The following is a 20,164-nucleotide window of genomic DNA, read 5'->3' on the forward strand; positions in this document are numbered from 1 at the left end:
TGTATATCAGTCAGTATGACTTACTACCATGAATCAAATCAAATCAAATTTATTTGTAAGGCCCGACAACACACATTAACACATTGAGTGCCAGCAGGGGGTGCACGATTTATCGCTTGAATGCCAGCCTTTTTGGACTGATTTTCCAATATTTCATGATTTTCGCAGAGCTATTTCTATATTCTATATATTATGGCTATGTGTCTAATACGCCCGCCGCTTATCAATGACTTGCTTGCAGTCAACATGTACGAAACGGATTGTTTTTTCATCTGTACATTTCCGTTTTATACCGTTTTGAAAAACAGACGTTTTTGGAAATTACTAGAAAAAAATTAAGATTCAGCGGAAATAGCCATTTACTGGAATACACACAACACGTTGTCATTTTCCGGCTGATTTATGAATCGTTTTCAAATAAACGCTAGATTATCGATAGTATACATTATGTGTACTTATGCACGCTAGAGAAGCGGGCTGAAAAATCTATTATCTATGACCTGGTCAGCGCTAACGTCATATACACACATACACAAATAGGGGACACCTTGTGAAATATGTGAAAAAAACATCTGATTACCCCAAGACTGGTAAAATAGATTCCTTGGCTTCCGGTTTGGCAAGGAGCGGGTGAGCAGCTGCAGAACAGAGCTCTGGTCCAAAATTCAAGAAAGGTAATAAAAAGTTATAAAACATGATAAAAAGTAACAACTCGAAGATAAAAGAAAGATGACAAGACCCAGTGCACAAAACTTGAGGAGAAGTGAGAGAAGAGTGACCCCCGACAAAGAAAATACGACGAAGGGAAAGGTACAAGACGAGGAGATGATGCAGCAAGTAGTAAGCTAACATAACGTTAGACCCCAGCGAGGTCTGGCTGGAGACGGAGCTACAAGCTAACATGGAAGCTAACACGATGAATATGCAAGTTAGCATTCGGATCAGGCTAGAAGCAATACAGAATGCTAACGATGCTAACATGCAAATCAACACGCAGGCTGGACTCGATGCAATACAGAATATTCAGAGGAACATGGAGGCTAATTCAAAAGAAATAAAAACGTTAGACAACAGCGAGGCTGGAGACGAAGCTACAAGCTAACATGGAAGCTAACACGATGAATATGCAAGCTAGCATCCGGATCAGGCTAGAAGCAATACAGAATGCTAACGATGCTAACATGCAAACCAACACACCAAACCAACAAGACTGGACTCGATGCAATACAGAATATTCAGAGGAGCATGGAGGCTAATTCAAAAGAAATAAAACAAATGACCCCCAAAAGAAGGACAAAGAGACGCTCGATACAACCGGACCAACCAGGACTCTGGCACAGAGGTCGGCCGGACCGTCCGGGATGCAAGCACGGAGGTCGCCCAGGCCGGCCAAGATGCGAGCATTGAGGCCACACACACCAACCGGGAGCCGAGCGCCGAGATCAACCAGACCAGCCAGGATTCAAATAACGAGATCTCCAGTGATGGGCAAGCTACTTGGGAAATGTAGTAAGCTACACTACAAATTACTCTCGATTAAATATAGCTCAACTACAATGGAAGCTATCCCCAGAGAAATGTAGCAAGCTACACTACAAGAACATGGCAAAAATAGCTAACTACATCGGCACTACTTATTTTTTTTTATTTTTATTTTTTACTTCATGATCAAGTTTCCACCAAACAAATAGGCAGGCAAAAAAAAGGTTTAGTTTGATTGTTTATTATAAAACTGAAACAAGCCCTCGGTCTGGCTTTTTGTTCTCAAGTTAGTGCTGGACATGTGGGAAGTTGAGAGCAGCTTCGTTTTTGGCTGACACAATAAACGCCTAAACACATTTTAGGCATTTTTTCAGTCAAACTCATAAATTTTTCCAGATAGGGCCATGGAGAGGCATTGTTGTTATTGACATCATCTTCATCAATGCCATCAGCCCTGGAAACATCGAATCCCTCTGCGATTTCGCGCGGACTGGTTCATGTAATCTGTTTCATTCATTCAGTGGTGTGTGTTTTGATTTTCACTTCCTGATTTGCGGAGCTGGAGCGGCATGTCCCGCCCTATCCTGCCTCTGATTGGCCTACCCGTAATGTTTTGGTTTTGGCCTAACCTTACCCAATCGTGAGTCGTCATACTCATATCTAAACCAACCAACCAATCATAGTGGGTTTTCTCCGGGGAGTTTTTTTTCCCCACAAATCTTTATTTAGTCTGTTTCTCCGGACAGTAGCGTTTTGCTCACGCTATGTCACTACTTGCTTCTAAAAATAGCTGCACTACAGAGAACGCTACTTGGTTCAAAAGTAGCGACGCTACCATCACGCTACTGAGAAATGTAGTTAAGCTATGTAGCGTCACTACTTGTAGCTAGCTACTGCCCAACACTGGAGATCTCACACACCAAACAGGACTCGAGCACTGAGGTCACACACACTGACCAAGATACAGACAAGGTAAACACATTAGTTGGGAAAACGAATATTTTTTCTGAGTTATGTTAGAATAGCAGTTGCTTTGAATGTGCACATGGACAATTGTGAAGGACAAGAATTCAAAATGTTGGACATGAAGAGAGGCTTGGAGAATCTCCTTTGGGGGATATCTCCGTCTCTAGGGGAGGGGCTTCTTCAACAGGAGAGCTGATTCCCCTCCAAACCGCCAACGGGGGAAAGAGTCCTAATCATATGGCTTATTTTATAATTTTTTCTTATTGTGTTGTCAGTGCTCTTTATCCATAAATGTATATAGTGATATAGGTGACATGGGAGGTACAGAGGCGGGCAGGCTGAGTTCGGTGAGGGGGAATGCCGGGGGGGGGGGGGCCATCGTTCCGGTGGTTCGACCCGGGGGAGGGGGGGCCTTGCGTGTTGTGGGATCGGTATGGGGGGGTGGGGTTTCTTGGGGCCCTCGGCCCTCGGTATGGTCACCGGGCCGGGGGGGCACCGGGCTTGGGGTTGCGGGGGGTCAGGGGACCATTGAGGCGTGGTGCTTAGGCCTTCTGCTGTTACGAATGGGGGTAGTGTGGAGAGGAGAGAGAACCCAATACTGCGGACAATGAGTAATGAATGGAGGAAACGGAGACAGCAGTTGCTTTTCTCAGATAATGGGATCTATTTATTAGAGAATAACTGGAGCATGAATAATAATACCGGGACAAACAAAACAAAGGGCAATGCGGCGCTGACAAAACTAACTGGGAAAAAACGAGAAAACATAGATGCACAAACGGAATACTAAGCTTACTTACAATGACTCAAAACAAAGACAGCAAGGCATGGGAGAAGACAGGAGACACGACGAGCAGGGGAACACCGAGGAACTGGAGGAAATGACGCCACGACGAGGAGAGAAAGACACACACTTAAATACCTAGACTAATCATGATTGAAAACACCTGGCAGGCCAGTCTAAAACATAGAAACAATTAACACCAACTAAACACCAAAGCAATCTCACAAACAAAAAAAACAAAACAGGGGAACCACATCACACAAGGTAAGGGAAGGTCAACAACACACACAATGAAATTACATTACTCAAACAATTAATTACATTAAGCAGATTTGTGAGAACAGACAAAATGGACGCCTGCACCGTCTGATGGTGCCCACTAGAGTGCGCCATGACACCACTGACAGGAGGTAGGGAATGTCCAATGTCTTTCTGATCATAACAGGCCCACAAAGGGTTGGGCCTGGGGTCGTTACATTCTGCGGGCCTGGGCTTGGGGTTCTTGTGGGCCGGGGGGCTGGCGGTCGGGGTGGGGGTGGGGGTGGGGGTGGGTGGGGGCTCTGGGTGCTCGGCTCTGCGCATGGTGGACCAGGATATGGGGGTGCTCTGTTTCTCGGGGAGGAGGGCGGGAGGGAGGGGTTTCTCTTGTGGGGGTCAGAGCGGCTGAGCTTTGCCCAGTGGGGTCCTGTATGTTGCAGGGTCGGTGGGCATGGGGTGGGGCTCTCGGTGGCATGGGAGGTAGCAGGCTTGGCTCGGTGAGGGGGAGAATCTGTCCCTCTCCTCTGCTGGGCCTGGCCCAATTAATTCAAGGGACCCGTGTCGCTGGGGGCCCGGCTCTGCGCGCATCGGCCTGGGATATGGGGGAGTTCTACAGGCTTAACTCAGGGGGGGGAATGTCGGGGGGGGCATCGTTTCCGCGGTTTGGCCCGGGAGAGTGGGGTCTCGTGGGTTGTGGGTTCGTTGTGCGAGGGGTGGGGTGCTTGGTGACATGGGAGGTAGCGGGCTTGGCTCGGTGGGGGGGAGTACCACTCCTCGCCCCTCCACTGAGCCTGGCCCAATTAAATTCAAGGGACCCGTGTCGCTGAGTGCTCGGTCCCACGTGGGACGGACCTGGGATGTGGGGGAGCCCGGTTTCTAGGGGTGGATGGCGTCTGTTACGAATGGGGGTAGTGTGGAGAGGAGAGAGAACCCAATACTGCGGACAATGATTAATGAATGGAGGAAACGGAGACGGCAGTTGCTCTTCTCAGATACTGGGATCTATTTATTAGAGAATAACTGGAGCATGAATAATAATACCGGGACAAACACAACAAAGGGCAATGCAGCGCTGACAAAACTAACTGGGAAAACGAGAAAAAAAATATGCACAAAACGGAATATTAAGCTTACTTACAATGACTCAAAACAAAGACAGCAAGGCATGGGAGAAGACAGGAGACACGACGAGCAGGGGAACACCGAGGAACTGGAGGAAATGACGCCACAATGAGGAGAGAAAGACACACACTTAAATACCTAGACTAATCATGATTGAAAACACCTGGCAGGCCAGTCTAAAACATAGAAACAATTAACACCAACTAAACACCAAAGCAATCTCGACCTGGGATGTGGGGGAGCCCGGTTTCTAGGGGTGGATGGCAGGAGGGGGGTCCCTCTCATGGGGGTCAGGCTGAACGCAGCCGAATTCAAGGGGCCCATGTTAATGTGCTGTTATGTTATTGATGTCATTGTAGGTATTGTATAAGTGTTGTTTGTCTATAAATGTTAATAAACATTTAAGTTAAAAATATATATAAAATAGATTCCTTACCTCACATCAGATGTTCTGCAAATAGATTATTCCAATTCCTGATCGCCATTCCAAATATCGATCGCGTTTATTGATCCAACGATCCAACCTCGAAACACATTCCACGCTGGTCTGAGGGTCCACAATGAATGCAATCGTCTCGGGTTACATGCCTGAGAAGTCAAATGTGGATTCCGGGTTTTTTTTCTTCTTCATGCATTTCCATTGAGTCCAATCCAATGGGTGCATTACCATTCGGGAGACGATAGGGGGCGGTATTTGCCATGTTCGAGCTCATAGACAGTCCAAATGATAACGTGAGGCTGGGTTGATAAAAAATGTATGGATATCGCTAATAAAAGCAATAACGATTAAATAACGAGCTTTCTCGTCGTTGGCACTCTGCGCATAGCAGTGTTAATGTGTTAATGTCCCCATGGGCCGGACGCGTCTTCTTTAAACAAGTCAAGAAGAAACATCACAATAAGTCAAGAACAAAACAAAAACACCAAAAGTCCAAAATCTTTTAAATAAATGCAAAATAAACGCAACACTCCCAGACATACCCCACGTGAAGGTAAGGAAAAACTCACTAAAACCTAGCAATAGGAAAAAATGCATGTGGAAGAGAGAAACATTAGAAGGGCCATTCAAGGGGGATCTCCCTTCTTAGATGTCGGTGATACTAGTGTTGCAGTAAAACAGGCGAACAGTTGGTAAGCATGCACTCATATGTGTAGTGAAACACAGATAAGTGCATGCGAAAGCAACTGAACATTTTGAAAGATTAAAGATAGAGCTGATAGCGGATCTATTTGAGGCAAAGGCGTGGCGCAGAGGGGGTCGCATCCTCCCGGTCATCATCACAGGATGTCCAACACTCCGGTCATCACTCCGAGACAGCCACTCACAGGGAGACGGGACAGGCATTAGACAGTTTGCGTGATTGTGATGGGTGGACATAGCAATAGATACAATTGGTAAGCATATATGTGAATAGAATAGATGTAGTAAAATAGAATAGAAGTACTTAACCCGGCATGAACTCCATTTCTAAACCACGTTGACAGACCACGGACAGAAGACGGTAAGAAGCTGATCCACGGCCTCGTGGTGCATGTAGAACAGTCACTGCAACCTTGGCCAAGACCCGAGACATCCACCACCTTGGTCAGCAATACGAAACAACCACTCAGAGAGCTGGGGGGGGGGGGGAGTTCCCATGTTTGTAGTGGACGGAGATGGAGCAATAAATACATGTAGTGAGCATATGCATACATGGTGACAATAGAATCATAGTATATAAGAAAATTGTAAAGTTGAGTAATAGATATAACTACTGCAAAGACAGGTCCTGAGAGCGGCTGAGTATAGAAAGTCACGCCTCACTGCTGACATCAACACATATCACAACCTCTTGTTAACATTCTCCAAAACAATTACTAATGCCAAAGCTTCTTTCTTTCACCATAGGATCGAGGCCTCTGCCAAGAACCTTTGCAAACTACATGTTACCATGTCCTCCGTCCTCACTCCCTCTCCCTCATCTTTCTCTGCCGAAGACTTTGCGATCTTCTTTGATGAAAAAGTGGAGAACATCTGCAGCTCCTTCTCCCAACCCCCACCCATTCCTAATACTGAATCGAGAACCTCATCCTTCACTCAGCCACCCTCCCCACTCCTCCAGACCATAGCACCAGACATCCTCCCATTCCTAACTGCAACCATCAACTCCTCCCTCAACTGGGGGTGGTCCCCACCTCCCTAAAACAAGCCAGAGTCACACCACTCATAAAAAAACCAACCCTGAACCCCACCGCCATAGGCAACTATCGTCCTGTTTCTCTTCTCTCCTTCCTTTCTAAAACACTTGAACGTGCTGTATCCAACCAACGTACTGCTTATCTCTTACAGAATGACCTCCTAGACCAGGGGTGGGCAATTATTTTTCCCGGGGGGCCGAATGAGCAACTGAAAATATGTTGGAGGGCCGGGCCAAAATTCCAAACTCACTTATGCATAATATACATTTTATTTCTATATAAAAAGCAGTAAATGGCATTGTTTTGACCCCTGGTAAGAGTGTATGTTATTATTTGGCAATTAAAAGGTGAGGTTAGCTTTCAAAAATATCATTTATTCAAATAGAATTTATTTCCAAAATGATAAACAAAATGTGAAACATTAATAACAAAGGGCATGTATGAAAAAGTGCTATACAAATAAAGTTATTATTTTGAGTTTGATATACTATTGAAACAAGGATTTTCTTAGCTTTCTAAAGACATCACATTTTGTTTGTTTGTTTGTTTATTTACACATATAAAAACAGTTACATATATAATACAATATAGTCCACAAGGGATGTGTAGGAGAATTGCCTAAAAACCCTCAAGGGGCTTGCATGTGGCATTCACCAGGAAGCAAAATTACATTATATCAAGATAAATATAAAATATAAAATAAAATCCCCCCCCCCCCCCCCCCCCTCTGAACAAACAAACACACACAAGCAGGCCTACATAGACACCGAAGTAGGCACCCCATGCCATACGATTTCTGGTATAGAGAAAACAATCAATGACAGTAAGAATATATAATAAAACAAAAATACAATAACACAATACATCAAGCCATCAGACTACAGTTTGTAAAGGAAGTCCATATGGGAAATATTGGTGATCTAGGAGATGAGATTTCAGTGCTCTTTTGAATTTCAGAAAAGAAAATTCCAAAATATGTGGAGGCAAAGAGTTCCACAACTTTGACCCTCGGTAGAGCAAACAAAACTGAGATTGGGAAGTGCGGGAAAAGGGTGGTCTAAGCAAACAGGAACTACGTGTGGGGTAATTATGAATTTGGTGATTGTGGGCAAACATGTCATGAAAAAAAGGGGGAAGGGCTCTGTTTAAAGAACTATGCACAAATAAACCAGTCTGAAGATGATTCACTTGATAAACACTGAGGATACCTAACTTATGGAATAGAGGCTGAGAAGAATGACTTCGATGTACACAGCTGATTATTTTTAGAGCTCGTTTCTGCAGACGGTATATGGGCTCAAGTTTGGTCTGATGCGTACTACCCCAAACTAAATTACAGTAATTGATATATGGGTAAACCATAGAGTAATATAACATTGTGGCAACCTCGGTGCTCAGCAAGTGACATGTTTTTCCAAGAATACCAATACTCTTGGCCATTTTTGTAGTTATGGCTGTGATATGAGGTTTCCATGATAGGGATTCATCAAGCAGAACACCAAGGAATCGTGTAAAACACACCCTAGCTATGGGGATGTCATTGATCACTACTTTAGATGAAGAGTTAAAAATCACAGATTTGAGACCAAAAAAAATTAAATTCGTTTTTTTAATGTTTAGTGATAATTTGTTGCATTTAAACCAAATTGATAGTTTGTTAAGTTCTTCATTTATGACCCTAATGATGGTATCAGGATCTTTATGTGAATAGAATACACACGTGTCATCTGCAAATAAAATTTTCAACAGCCTGTCTGAGACGTTAGGGAGGTCATTGATATATAACAAAAATAACAAAGGCCCAATAATTGAACCTTGGGGCAGACCGCAAAGTAAAGGAAGAAAAGGAGAATTTATCCCATTATAGGATACAGACTGACGTCTATCTTTAAGGTAACTGGTGAACCATAGCAGTGCATTGTTTTTTATTCCAAGATGTGAGAGCTTCTGCAGGAGGATATTGTGATTGACTGTATCAAATGCCTTTGATAAGTCTAAAAAAATACCTATAGTGTTTTCCTTTCTGTCTTTAGCTTTGTATATTTCATTAATTAGATGTGTTATTGCCATATATGTTGCATGTTTCTTTCTGAACCCGTACTGGTGAGTGTAAATAATATTGTGCTTATTAAGATGTTCAATTAATCTTTTATAGACCAGCTTTTCAAGTATTTTTGACAAGGTAGGAAGGATGGATATAGGTCTGTAATGGTTGAAGACGGCTGGGTCATCATCTTTATAAATAGGGATGATCTTAGCTATTTTAAGTTCCAGTGGGACGATTCCCTTCTCCAGTGATGTATAAAAAATATGACATAATGGCTTCACAATGGATTCTTGAATGGATATCAGTAATCTGCCTCCAATACCATCATAACCCGGAGAAGAGTCCCCCAGGTTGATCAAGATCTCCCGAACCTCATCCTCTGTAACCGGCAAGAAGTTAAAACTGTCATTGATTGGAGGATTCATAAACTGAAGGGGACTATGGTTACTAAATGGAATCTTTGCAGCCAGTGTTGGACCAACTTCTGAGAAAAAGTTATTAAAGTTATTGGCAATTAATTGCGGGTCAGTGATAATAACCCCATCAACCTTAAATTCATTAGGCAACTGATTACGTTTATTTTTTTTGTTGAGGATAGAGTTAATTGTTCTCCATAAGAGAGTCATGTTATTTTTGTTTTTAGATAATTCCATATTGTAGTAATGCTTTTTAGCTCCTCTGATAATGTGGTTTAATTTATTTCTATAGTTCCTAAATTGAGCAAGATAAAATGGAGTGGGATTGAGAAGATATTTTTTATACAATCTACGTTTAGTATTTAGGGATTTGATAATAGCTGGGGTTATCCATGGTTTGATCAGTTTATGATGAGGCTTGGGAGATGCCTGTACAAGGGGAAAACATAGGTCATAGGCCTGGGAGATACGTTCAGAAAACAAAGTAAAAGACTTTTGTGCATCAACAGAGTGGAGGATATCTGTCCATGGATACTCGCCGACCACTAGTCCAAACCTGGTCAAACTAGCTTCATTAAAGCGTCTCTTATATTTAGGATATAGCATAGTTGGAGACTTTTCATGTTCCCTATATAATATGAGAAAGATTGGACAATGATCAGCAATATCCATGCACAGAACTCCTGATTTCATGCTCTTATCCAACACATTAGTAAAGATATTGTCAATCAGAGTGGCAGATGTCTCCGTCACTCTGGTTGGTACTGCAATCATAGGATGAAAGTAGTGGGAATACATTGTGTCAATAAACTCCTTAGTTGAGTTATCATTCTTATGGTTTATAAAATTGATATTTAGGTCACCCATTAAATAGCATTTTTTCCCTTCTTTGGAAATGACATCCAGAACATTTGTTAGATCAGCATTGAATGCAGACAAGCTAAAGCTGGGAGGTCTATAAATACATGCAATAATGGCCTGGTGGGTTTCAACAAACACAGCCTCAGCAGAAAGGGTTAAATACTTTTCGATGTCATGCCTTTCTTTATACACCATGTTCGGATTGAGATATAGAGAAACACCCCCACCCTTTTGGCCTTCTCTGCATCTATGAATATGCTTATAGTTATTGAATTCATACAAATCAGCATTGTCTTTAGACAGCCATGTTTCAGTAAGCCCCATTACACTAAAAGAGAAGTCAAGGTTAGTCAAACAAAGGCATAAAGTATCATAGTTTTTTGGCAGGCTGCGGACATTGATATGAATGAGGGAAAAGTCACTCCTAGTATTTTGAGGGTCAACAGTGGAATTGAATTTGTTCACACTGAAGTAATCAGATATTCCAGAGACTTGTTTCATTTGAGCAAAACAATGTGTGTCAGGGTCATTATTGAATAAAAGGTTTGATGTTGATGAGTCCCGAGATTCACTTTCTGACTGAAGCAACGTAGTGGGCGGGTCCTTCAAAAGTTCATTTACTTGATCATATGGGTTGGAGTTAGAGTTTACATGTAATGAACCAGAGACAGATGTAGGGAAGGTTTGGAGATGAGCGCCAAATTGGTTGTGTGAGGAAGATGACATGATAGATAGGTGGAGAAAAGATCATTAAAAGGGGTCATCATAGCATGGTAGGTTCCCACTGACTTTCACTCGTGTTGTGTGGTTGGAATCACCCCCTGAGGCTTTCGTGGTTTGATCACCAGTCTGTCATAGTTAATGACGGCATACTTTCCTTCATCCCTTGCCTGTTTCATTGCTGGAATGAGGTCAGCTCTCTTCTTCCTTAACAAGTCAGAGAAGTCCTCATTTACATAAATTAAGGTGTTCTTGAGGTGAGCTCTCGCCTTGGCAAGTATGAGGTCTTTATCCTTGAACCTCAGGAGTTTCACAACAATTGGTCTTGCTTTATCAGTGTTCTGTTTCACACTCCCAGTGCGGTGGGCTCTTTCGATTTCGATGAACTTTGGATCAATTTCCAGTTTGTTTTTTAGGAATTCTCTGACCATCTGCTCAGTATCTGACCAGGACTCATACACATTTTCCTGAGTCAGACCATCAATAATTACATTGTTTCTTCGACTCTGATTTTCCAGATAGTCCATTTTGGATATGATGTCTTTGCTTTCCGGGGTCATACCCTGAGTGGGCAGGGACTGGAATGACTGGAGCTGTGATTCAAATGAGCCAAGTTTCTTCTCCATCACTCTCAAGTCATCAATTTGGGCTTGAGAGAACTGAAGGCTGGACCTGACCTCATGTACCTCTTTCATAATGCCATCAATTCTAGTGGTTGTAGATTCCATGATGAGCTTGGTAAAGGACATGAAGTTTGACTCTTGCCTGTTAAGCATTTCCACATAGAATAATTTCTGTTGATCCATCATTTCTTTCACATTTTCCATAGAGACATAGTCCTCATCTTGAGTAGAGATGTTTTGTCTTGTTTTGATCTTGCGAGGGGACATGCTTACCCTCTGTAGAAGTTGGTATGAGAATTTTGACAATGGATAGAAGACAGTCAGGTAGGTTGGATGGTGGTAGAACAGTAGGCCCGGATTCTTAATCCATCAAAAATCTCTTTCGGTGTTAGTCATCCACACTTCAGCAACTCTTCTCTATATATGGCTTTAAAATATGATAAAAATAGCTTTGTATGCTTTGAAAAAAGTATTTAAAAGAGTCCAGGATCACAATAAAACATTTGGATGGCTTGTAGCCAAAAATTGCATGCTGCTGCTGCTAGACAGGAAACAGGAAACAGGTGAAGGTAAGGAAAAACTCACTAAAACCTAGCAATAGGAAAAAATGCATGTGGAAGAGAGAAACATTAGAAGGGCCATTCAAGGGGGATCTCCCTTCTTAGATGTCGGTGATACTAGTGTTGCAGTAAAACAGGCGAACAGTTGGTAAGCATGCACTCATATGTGTAGTGAAACACAGATAAGTGCATGCGAAAGCAACTGAACATTTTGAAAGATTAAAGATAGAGCTGATAGCGGATCTATTTGAGGCAAAGGCGTGGCACAGAGGGGGTCGCATCCTCCCGGTCATCATCACAGGATGTCCAACACTCCGGTCATCACTCCGAGACAGCCACTCACAGGGAGACGGGACAGGCATTAGACAGTTTGCGTGATTGTGATGGGTGGACATAGCAATAGATACAATTGGTAAGCATATATGTGAATATAATAGATGTAGTAAAATAGAATAGAAGTACTTAACCCGGCATGAACTCCATTTCTAAACCACGTTGACAGACCACGGACAGAAGACGGTAAGAAGCTGATCCACGGCCTCGTGGTGCATGTAGAACAGTCACTGCAACCTTGGCCAAGACCCGAGACATCCACCACCTTGGTCAGCACTACGAAACAACCACTCAGAGAGCTGGGGGGGGGGGGGGAGTTCCCATGTTTGTAGTGGACGGAGATGGAGCAATAAATACATGTAGTGAGCATATGCATACATGGTGACAATAGAATCATAGTATATAAGAAAATTGTAAAGTTGAGTAATAGATATAACTACTGCAAAGACAGGTCCTGAGAGCGGCTGAGTATAGAAAGTCACGCCTCACTGCTGACATCAACACATATCACAACCTCTTGTTAACATTCTCCAAAACAATTACTAATGCCAAAGCTTCTTTCTTTCACCATAGGATCGAGGCCTCTGCCAAGAACCTTTGCAAACTACATGTTACCATGTCCTCCGTCCTCACTCCCTCTCCCTCATCTTTCTCTGCCGAAGACTTTGCGATCTTCTTTGATGAAAAAGTGGAGAACATCTGCAGCTCCTTCTCCCAACCCCCACCCATTCCTAATACTGAATCGAGAACCTCATCCTTCACTCAGCCACCCTCCCCACTCCTCCAGACCATAGCACCAGACATCCTCCCATTCCTAACTGCAACCATCAACTCCTCCCTCAACTGGGGGTGGTCCCCACCTCCCTAAAACAAGCCAGAGTCACACCACTCATAAAAAAAACCAACCCTGAACCCCACCGCCATAGGCAACTATCGTCCTGTTTCTCTTCTCTCCTTCCTTTCTAAAACACTTGAACGTGCTGTATCCAACCAACGTACTGCTTATCTCTTACAGAATGACCTCCTAGACCAGGGGTGGGCAATTATTTTTCCCGGGGGGCCGAATGAGCAACTGAAAATATGTTGGAGGGCCGGGCCAAAATTCCAAACTCACTTATGCATAATATACATTTTATTTCTATATAAAAAGCAGTAAATGGCATTGTTTTGACCCCTGGTAAGAGTGTATGTTATTATTTGGCAATTAAAAGGTGAGGTTAGCTTTCAAAAATATCATTTATTCAAATAGAATTTATTTCCAAAATGATAAACAAAATGTGAAACATTAATAACAAAGGGCATGTATGAAAAAGTGCTATACAAATAAAGTTATTATTTTGAGTTTGATATACTATTGAAACAAGGATTTTCTTAGCTTTCTAAAGACATCACATCATCTTATAGCCAAAATAAACAAGACATGTCACTGAACTGTGTGAAGAAAAGTGTCCCAGTTTTGTAGCCTTTTTTACTTTACATGCTTATATTAAACATTTAATGTTTTCAGAACTGTGCAAAAAAAGATAAAAAAATATCAAGTGTCCCATTTCACTTGTTATATTTCCACATTTCGTGTTCTTCAGTTATTTTTTTTCATTCAGTGTGATAAATCCAGTCTCTTTTGAGCTTTAACAAGTCCATCAAAGTCAGGTTGCATGTCTGAGGTGGAGATGCGAAGCACAGCTGCCAGATGTTCATCAGTGAGAGAGGATCTGTAACTGGACTTGGTAAACGTCACTCACTATGGCGCCGCACCGAACGGCTGCCTCTCTGATCGCTCCGTCGAGACTGTGCTTTCTTTTGTTAATTTTTATAGTATTAAGAGTTTTATTTGCACCTACTGTTGGTGCATTATATGTGTATGACCGTCAGTCAATCATTGACATTGGATTAAGGGAAACTTACCGATTGGATTGCTCTCTGGATCGGATTGCAGAACAGCAGCAGTGGCCCGCTGAGATCCTTTGTTGTAGCCATGGCCAAGGCGATGACTTGGAAGGAGAGCCGGCCCGCCGAGACCCTTTGTTGTGGCCGTGGCCAAGGCGACGAAGAGGAAAAAGAGCCGGGGTCCGACACAGACTGAGGTCCAAACGACACAGAACCACATTGCCCAGCATATTGTTGGCCAATGTGCAATCGATAGGAAATAAACTGGACGACATCAGAGCACGGATCCAATTCCAGAGGGACATTCGGGACTGTAATGTCCTCTGTTTCACAGAAACTTGGCTGTCTCCTGATGTCCCGAATCATGCAATAGAACCGGCAGACCACTTCTTTGTCCTCCGCAAAGACCGGACGGCAGAGTCACTAAGGACGAAGGGAGGCGGCATTGCCTTCATGATAAACAAGGAGTGGTGCGATATAGGCAACGCAAAGGAATTGTCTAACCACTGCTCCCCAGACCTGGAGTTTATCGCGATCAAATGTCGACCCTTCTTTCTTCCGAGAGAGTTGACGTCCATCATACTCATCGGAGTGTACATCCCACCACACTCGAACACTGGGACCGCACTTTCAAAACTTCACGACGAGGTAAACAAACAACAGATAGCTAGCGTTGACGCTGCCATTGTGGTTCTGGGCGATTTCAACAGCGCGCGTCTTAAAAAGGTGTTGCCGAATTTCTATCAGCATGTGACCTGTCCCACCAGAGGCGAGAACATATTAGACCATGTATACTCGCAATTTAAGAATGGGTACAAGTCACAGGCTCTTAGCCCATTCGGTAAGTCCGATCACGCCGCCATCTTTCTTTTGCCAAAGTACAAACAAAGTCTCAAGCGAACGCTGGTGGTCTCGCGAGAGGTTAAGCGTTGGACCGTGACGTCAGAGGAGTCACTCCAAGCTGCACTTGAATGCACAGACTGGAGTGTATTCCGTGATAACACAGCCAATATTAACGAATACACTGAAACGGTGCTTGACTATGTCTGTACTCTGGTAGAAGAAACAATCCCCTCCACCACAATTAAAATCTACCCAAATCAAAAGCCCTGGGTAGACAAATCCATCCGTGAGGCTCTGAAAGTGCGCACATCAGCATACAACACCGGGCTGGTGACAGGCAACATGGAAGAACACAAGATGGCAAGATACAACGTCAGGAGAGCAGTAATAGAGGCAAAACGGCGTTACTGGGATAAAGTTGAACTTCAGTTTGAACAGGCTGACTCTAGAGGCATGTGGCAGGGCCTCAGAACAATGACAGATTACAAAGGCACCTCCCTCAAACTGAACAGTGACATCTCCTTAGCAAATGATCTCAATTCCTTCTATGCGAGGTTTGAGGCTGTGAATAAAAACACCAGCCTACAAACCACGGCAATGGGGGGGGGGGGGGTCTGCTGATGGAGACTCAGTTTTCAGGGTAACAGAGCATGAGGTGAGACGGATTTTAAAAAAAGTGAATATCAGGAAGGCAGCAGGACCGGACGGCATCCCCGGCCGCGTCCTAAAAGTCTGTGCCGACCAACTGGCCCCGGTATTCACTGACATCTTCAACCTGTCCTTGGAACAGGCTGTCATCCCCACCTGTCTGAAGAAGTCCACCATCATCCCTGTACCCAAAAAATCTACGCCCGCTTGCCTCAACGACTACCGCCCTGTAGCCCTCACCTCCATAGCCATGAAGTGCTTTGAGAAGCTAGTGAAGGGCTACATCTGTTCCTCCCTCCCCATCAACCTGGACCCTCAGCAATTTGCATATCGCCCCAACAGGTCCACGGAGGACGCCATAGCCCATGTGCTGCACACAGCAGCATCACACATGGACAAGAGGCAGGGGAACTATGTGAGAATGCTGTTCATCGACTACAGCTCAGCATTCAATACCATAGTCCCCTCCAAACTCATAGCCAAGCTCAGGGACCTGGGCTTGAACTATGACCTCTGCCAGTGGGTCTTGGACTTCCTGACGGGCAGACCCCAGGTGGTAAGAGCAGGCAACTGCACCTCCTCATCCATCACGCTCAACATAGGGGCCCCCCAGGGCTGTGTTCTGAGCCCCCTCCTCTACTCCCTGTACACATATGACTGCGTAGCACAGCGGAACAACAACACCATCATCAAATTTGCTGATGACACAGTAGTGGTGGGCCTGATCTCTGCCAACGACGAAAGGGCCTACCTGGAAGAGGTAGAGAATCTGTCACAGTGGTGTCAGGAGAACTGCCTCTCCCTGAACGTCAGCAAAACAAAAGAGATGATTGTGGACTTCAGGAGGTCGGGGGTCAAGGACTACAGCCCCCTCAGCATCGACGGGGCACCGGTTGAGAGAGTGAACAGTTTCAAGTACCTCGGAGCCCACATATCCGAGGATTTGACATGGACCACGCACATTGACAGTGTTGTGAAGAAGGCACGACAACAACGCCTCTACTTCCTCAGGCGCCTAAGGAAGTTCCAAGTCAGTCAGAAGATCCTTAGGAACTTCTACTCATGTACAATAGAGAGCATCCTGACTGGCAACATCACCTCCTGGTTTGGGAATAGCACTGCACAAGACCGTAGCAGACTACAAAGAGTGACACGTTCAGCCGAACGCACAATTGGAGGGGGGCTTCCCACCCTCCAGAACATTTACAACAAGCGGTGCAAGGGGAAGGCTAAGAGAATTATTAAGGACTCGAGCCACCCGAACAACTGCCTTTTTGAACTGCTGCGGTCAGGCAAGCGATACCGGAGTCTTAAGGCGAGCACAGAAAGACTCAGAAGAAGCTTCTATCCCCAGGCCATCAGGCTGCTAAACAAACAATAAACACTATGCAACAACCATCAAATGCACACAGCACACACACCCACACGCACACACTCACTTAAACAAACAACACACTGCAGCACCCACTCTCCACACTTTAGATCACACAAACACACTTTATATTTATTGATAAAGGATTTGCACTACAACTCGTACACCTACTGTAAATTGTACCTAAATTGGACCTCATCCCATTTCTGCCTTGCACTATATAGTATTGTATATTAGTACACTGCACAGTATTGTATATTATATGGTAACTCAGTTACGTCTATTCTGCATCGAACATTGTACATATGTTTATACTGAACACTGTGACCTCATTTTTTTTACTTCTAATTTACATGCTATACTATGTTATTTTATTATATCTTATCTTGTCTTGCACAGTCTCTGGAGCGTAACAGTAAGAAGCATTTTGTATAAAAGTATCCTGTACTTCTGTATGACAACTATTAAAGAAACTTGAAACTTGACTGAGAATGTCTGTTCACATATGTAGGTGGATCCAAAGAGAACCAACATCTTCTGAGCATGTCTCCTCATGTTTGGAAAGTTCTCTTCCCTGAGAGCAGAGTAGAACTCTAGCAGTGATGCTGACTTAAAGTGCTCTTTCAGTAGTGAATCAGACTGCAGGTCAGGCCACGTGAGCGGATCGGCGCGGCCGAGAAATCCGCTCTTCGCTCTTTAAAGCTTGGTCCGCTCCGCTAATCGCTCATGTTGACCCCGCCCCCAAGTCGCTCTCCGCTCGCTCCCCGCTCACCTTGAATCGAGCGCTCCCCGCTCCCCGCGCCAGATCGCTCGGCAGTTTTTTTTTTTTTTTTTGAGCATGGTGTAAATGAGCTCAAACTACAACAGTCTACACCCCCTGGGCCCCTTAACAATTGTTTGTATTGAGCCGCATTGTAATTGTAGCCATTCTGCAATGTTAAATAACGTTGTTTATCCATTCACTAGCTCTATTAAGCGATGATAGGCTAGCCGAGCCACAATGCTATGGTCGCTGCCATTAACGTTAGCATGTAAGCTAACGTCAACAACAATGGCGTCGATACTTTTTCTAACAGGAGTGAGTGTGGGCGTCTCTACAGTGACAAAGCCTGAAGAGGATATCACAGGTTCACCCTTCTCATTGGTTGAAAATGGCCTTCATGTTTGTACATCGCCATCTGTTGCTTTGGCATTGTACTGCATGTATATATTACATCAACAGTGTTAAACCACTGTGAGCGGCCTGGAGTGGATTGGAGCGGAGGAGAACTCTCACTCCGGACGTCGCGCCGACTCATTTTAAAACCCACTCCTCGCTCACGTCAAAACCGGCCGCTCCGCGCACCGCGCCGCTCACGCTCCGATCCGCTCACATGCACTGCTGCAGGTCAATGAGTTCAAGCTGAACATCAGTGGGTGCATTATCAACACTGCAGGTAAAGGGAGAGGAAACCAGCTGCATTTCATCCTCAACCTTTTTGAAATCTTGAAAACGCCTTGAAAATTCATCATGCAGTGCTCCTAACATGGATAAGTACCTGTGCCGGTGATCAGCTGATGGTTTGACTTCTTTCAGGGTTTTCATGTGTTCGAGATTGTTGCTGCCTAGTTGCCTTGAAATTTATTGCAAATAAAAAAAATGTAATCTACCTACCTCAGTTGTGAAAAAAAACCACACTCGACAGTTTTCGGCTTGCCATTGCCCTGACTGCTTTGTTGTTGAATCAAGTCAAATCCTAGGTAAGCGTATATTGTGCGTGTGAACATTGACACAAAAAAAAATATATATATATATATATATATATATATTATTTTTTTTTAATTATCATGTAATCTTTCGCGGGCTGGTCAGAATCATCCTGCGGGCCGTATCCGGCCCGCAGGCTGTACAATGCCCAGGTCTGTCCTAGACCCTAATCAGTCAGGCTTCCGGACTGGCACACCACAGAAACAGCCCTCATTGCAGTCACAGAGGCACTTCACTTAGCAAAAGCGAAAGGTCTCTCCTCTGTCCTGATTCTCCTAGATCTATCTGCAGCCTTCTACACAGTCAACCATCAGATCCTCCTCACGGCCCTCGCAGGAATGGGAGTGGCTGGCTCTGCGCTGACATGGCTGTCATCATACCTCAATGACCGCTCCTACCAAGTGTCATGGAGCCCCCCGCCCCCTGTGGACGGGTGTCCCCCAGGGCTCGGTCCTAGGACCCCTTCTCTTCTCCCTCTACACTAAATCACTGGGTAACATTATCACGTCTCAGGCCTTCTCGTATTATTGTTATGCCGATGATACTCAACTCTCCCTCTCCTTCCCTCCCTCAGATATCCACATCTCTGAGCGGATCTCGGCCTGTCTGTCCGAGATCTCCGCCTGGATGACGACCAACCACCTCAAACTGAACCTAAGCAAAACAGAATTGCTCCACCTGCTGGCCAAATCCTCCCCACTGACCGACCTTTCCATCACAGTCGAGAATGCAGCTGTGACCGCGTCGCCGACCGCCAAGAACCTTGGTGTTGTCCTCGACGACCAGTTGAACTTCTCTGCTCACATCGCAGCGACAACCAGATCCTGCAGATTCCTCCTGAGCAACGTCAGAAGGATCCGCCCCTTCCTGACAAAAGAAGCCACCCAACTCCTCGTCCAATCAACAGTCATCTCCCGCCTCGACTACTGCAATGCACTGCTTGCTGGCCTCCCGGCCACTGCCACCAAGCCTCTTCAACTCATTCAGAACGCAGCGGCCCGCCTGATCTCAAACCTACCAAAGTCGGGCCATGTCACCCCACTTCTTAGGGACCTGCACTGGCTCCCCATTGCTGCACGAATCCGCTTCAAGGCCCTCGACCTGGCATACCGTGCGGCAAAGGGAACTGCTCCCGCCTACCTCCGGTCAATGGTCTCTAACTACACACCCTCAAGACCCCTACGCTCTGCATCTTCTGGCCGTCTCAGACCCACTCCTATCCGAGCTCTGGGAGGGTCATCAAGGAGAACCAGCCTTTTCTCAGTCCTTGCCCCACAATGGTGAATGAACTACCCACCCCAGTTAGGACAGCCGAAA

Source organism: Notolepis coatsorum (genome assembly GCF_963971535.1).
Source record: "Notolepis coatsorum genome assembly, chromosome: 16".
In the NCBI taxonomy this organism is placed as follows: Eukaryota; Metazoa; Chordata; class Actinopteri; order Aulopiformes; family Paralepididae; genus Notolepis; species Notolepis coatsorum.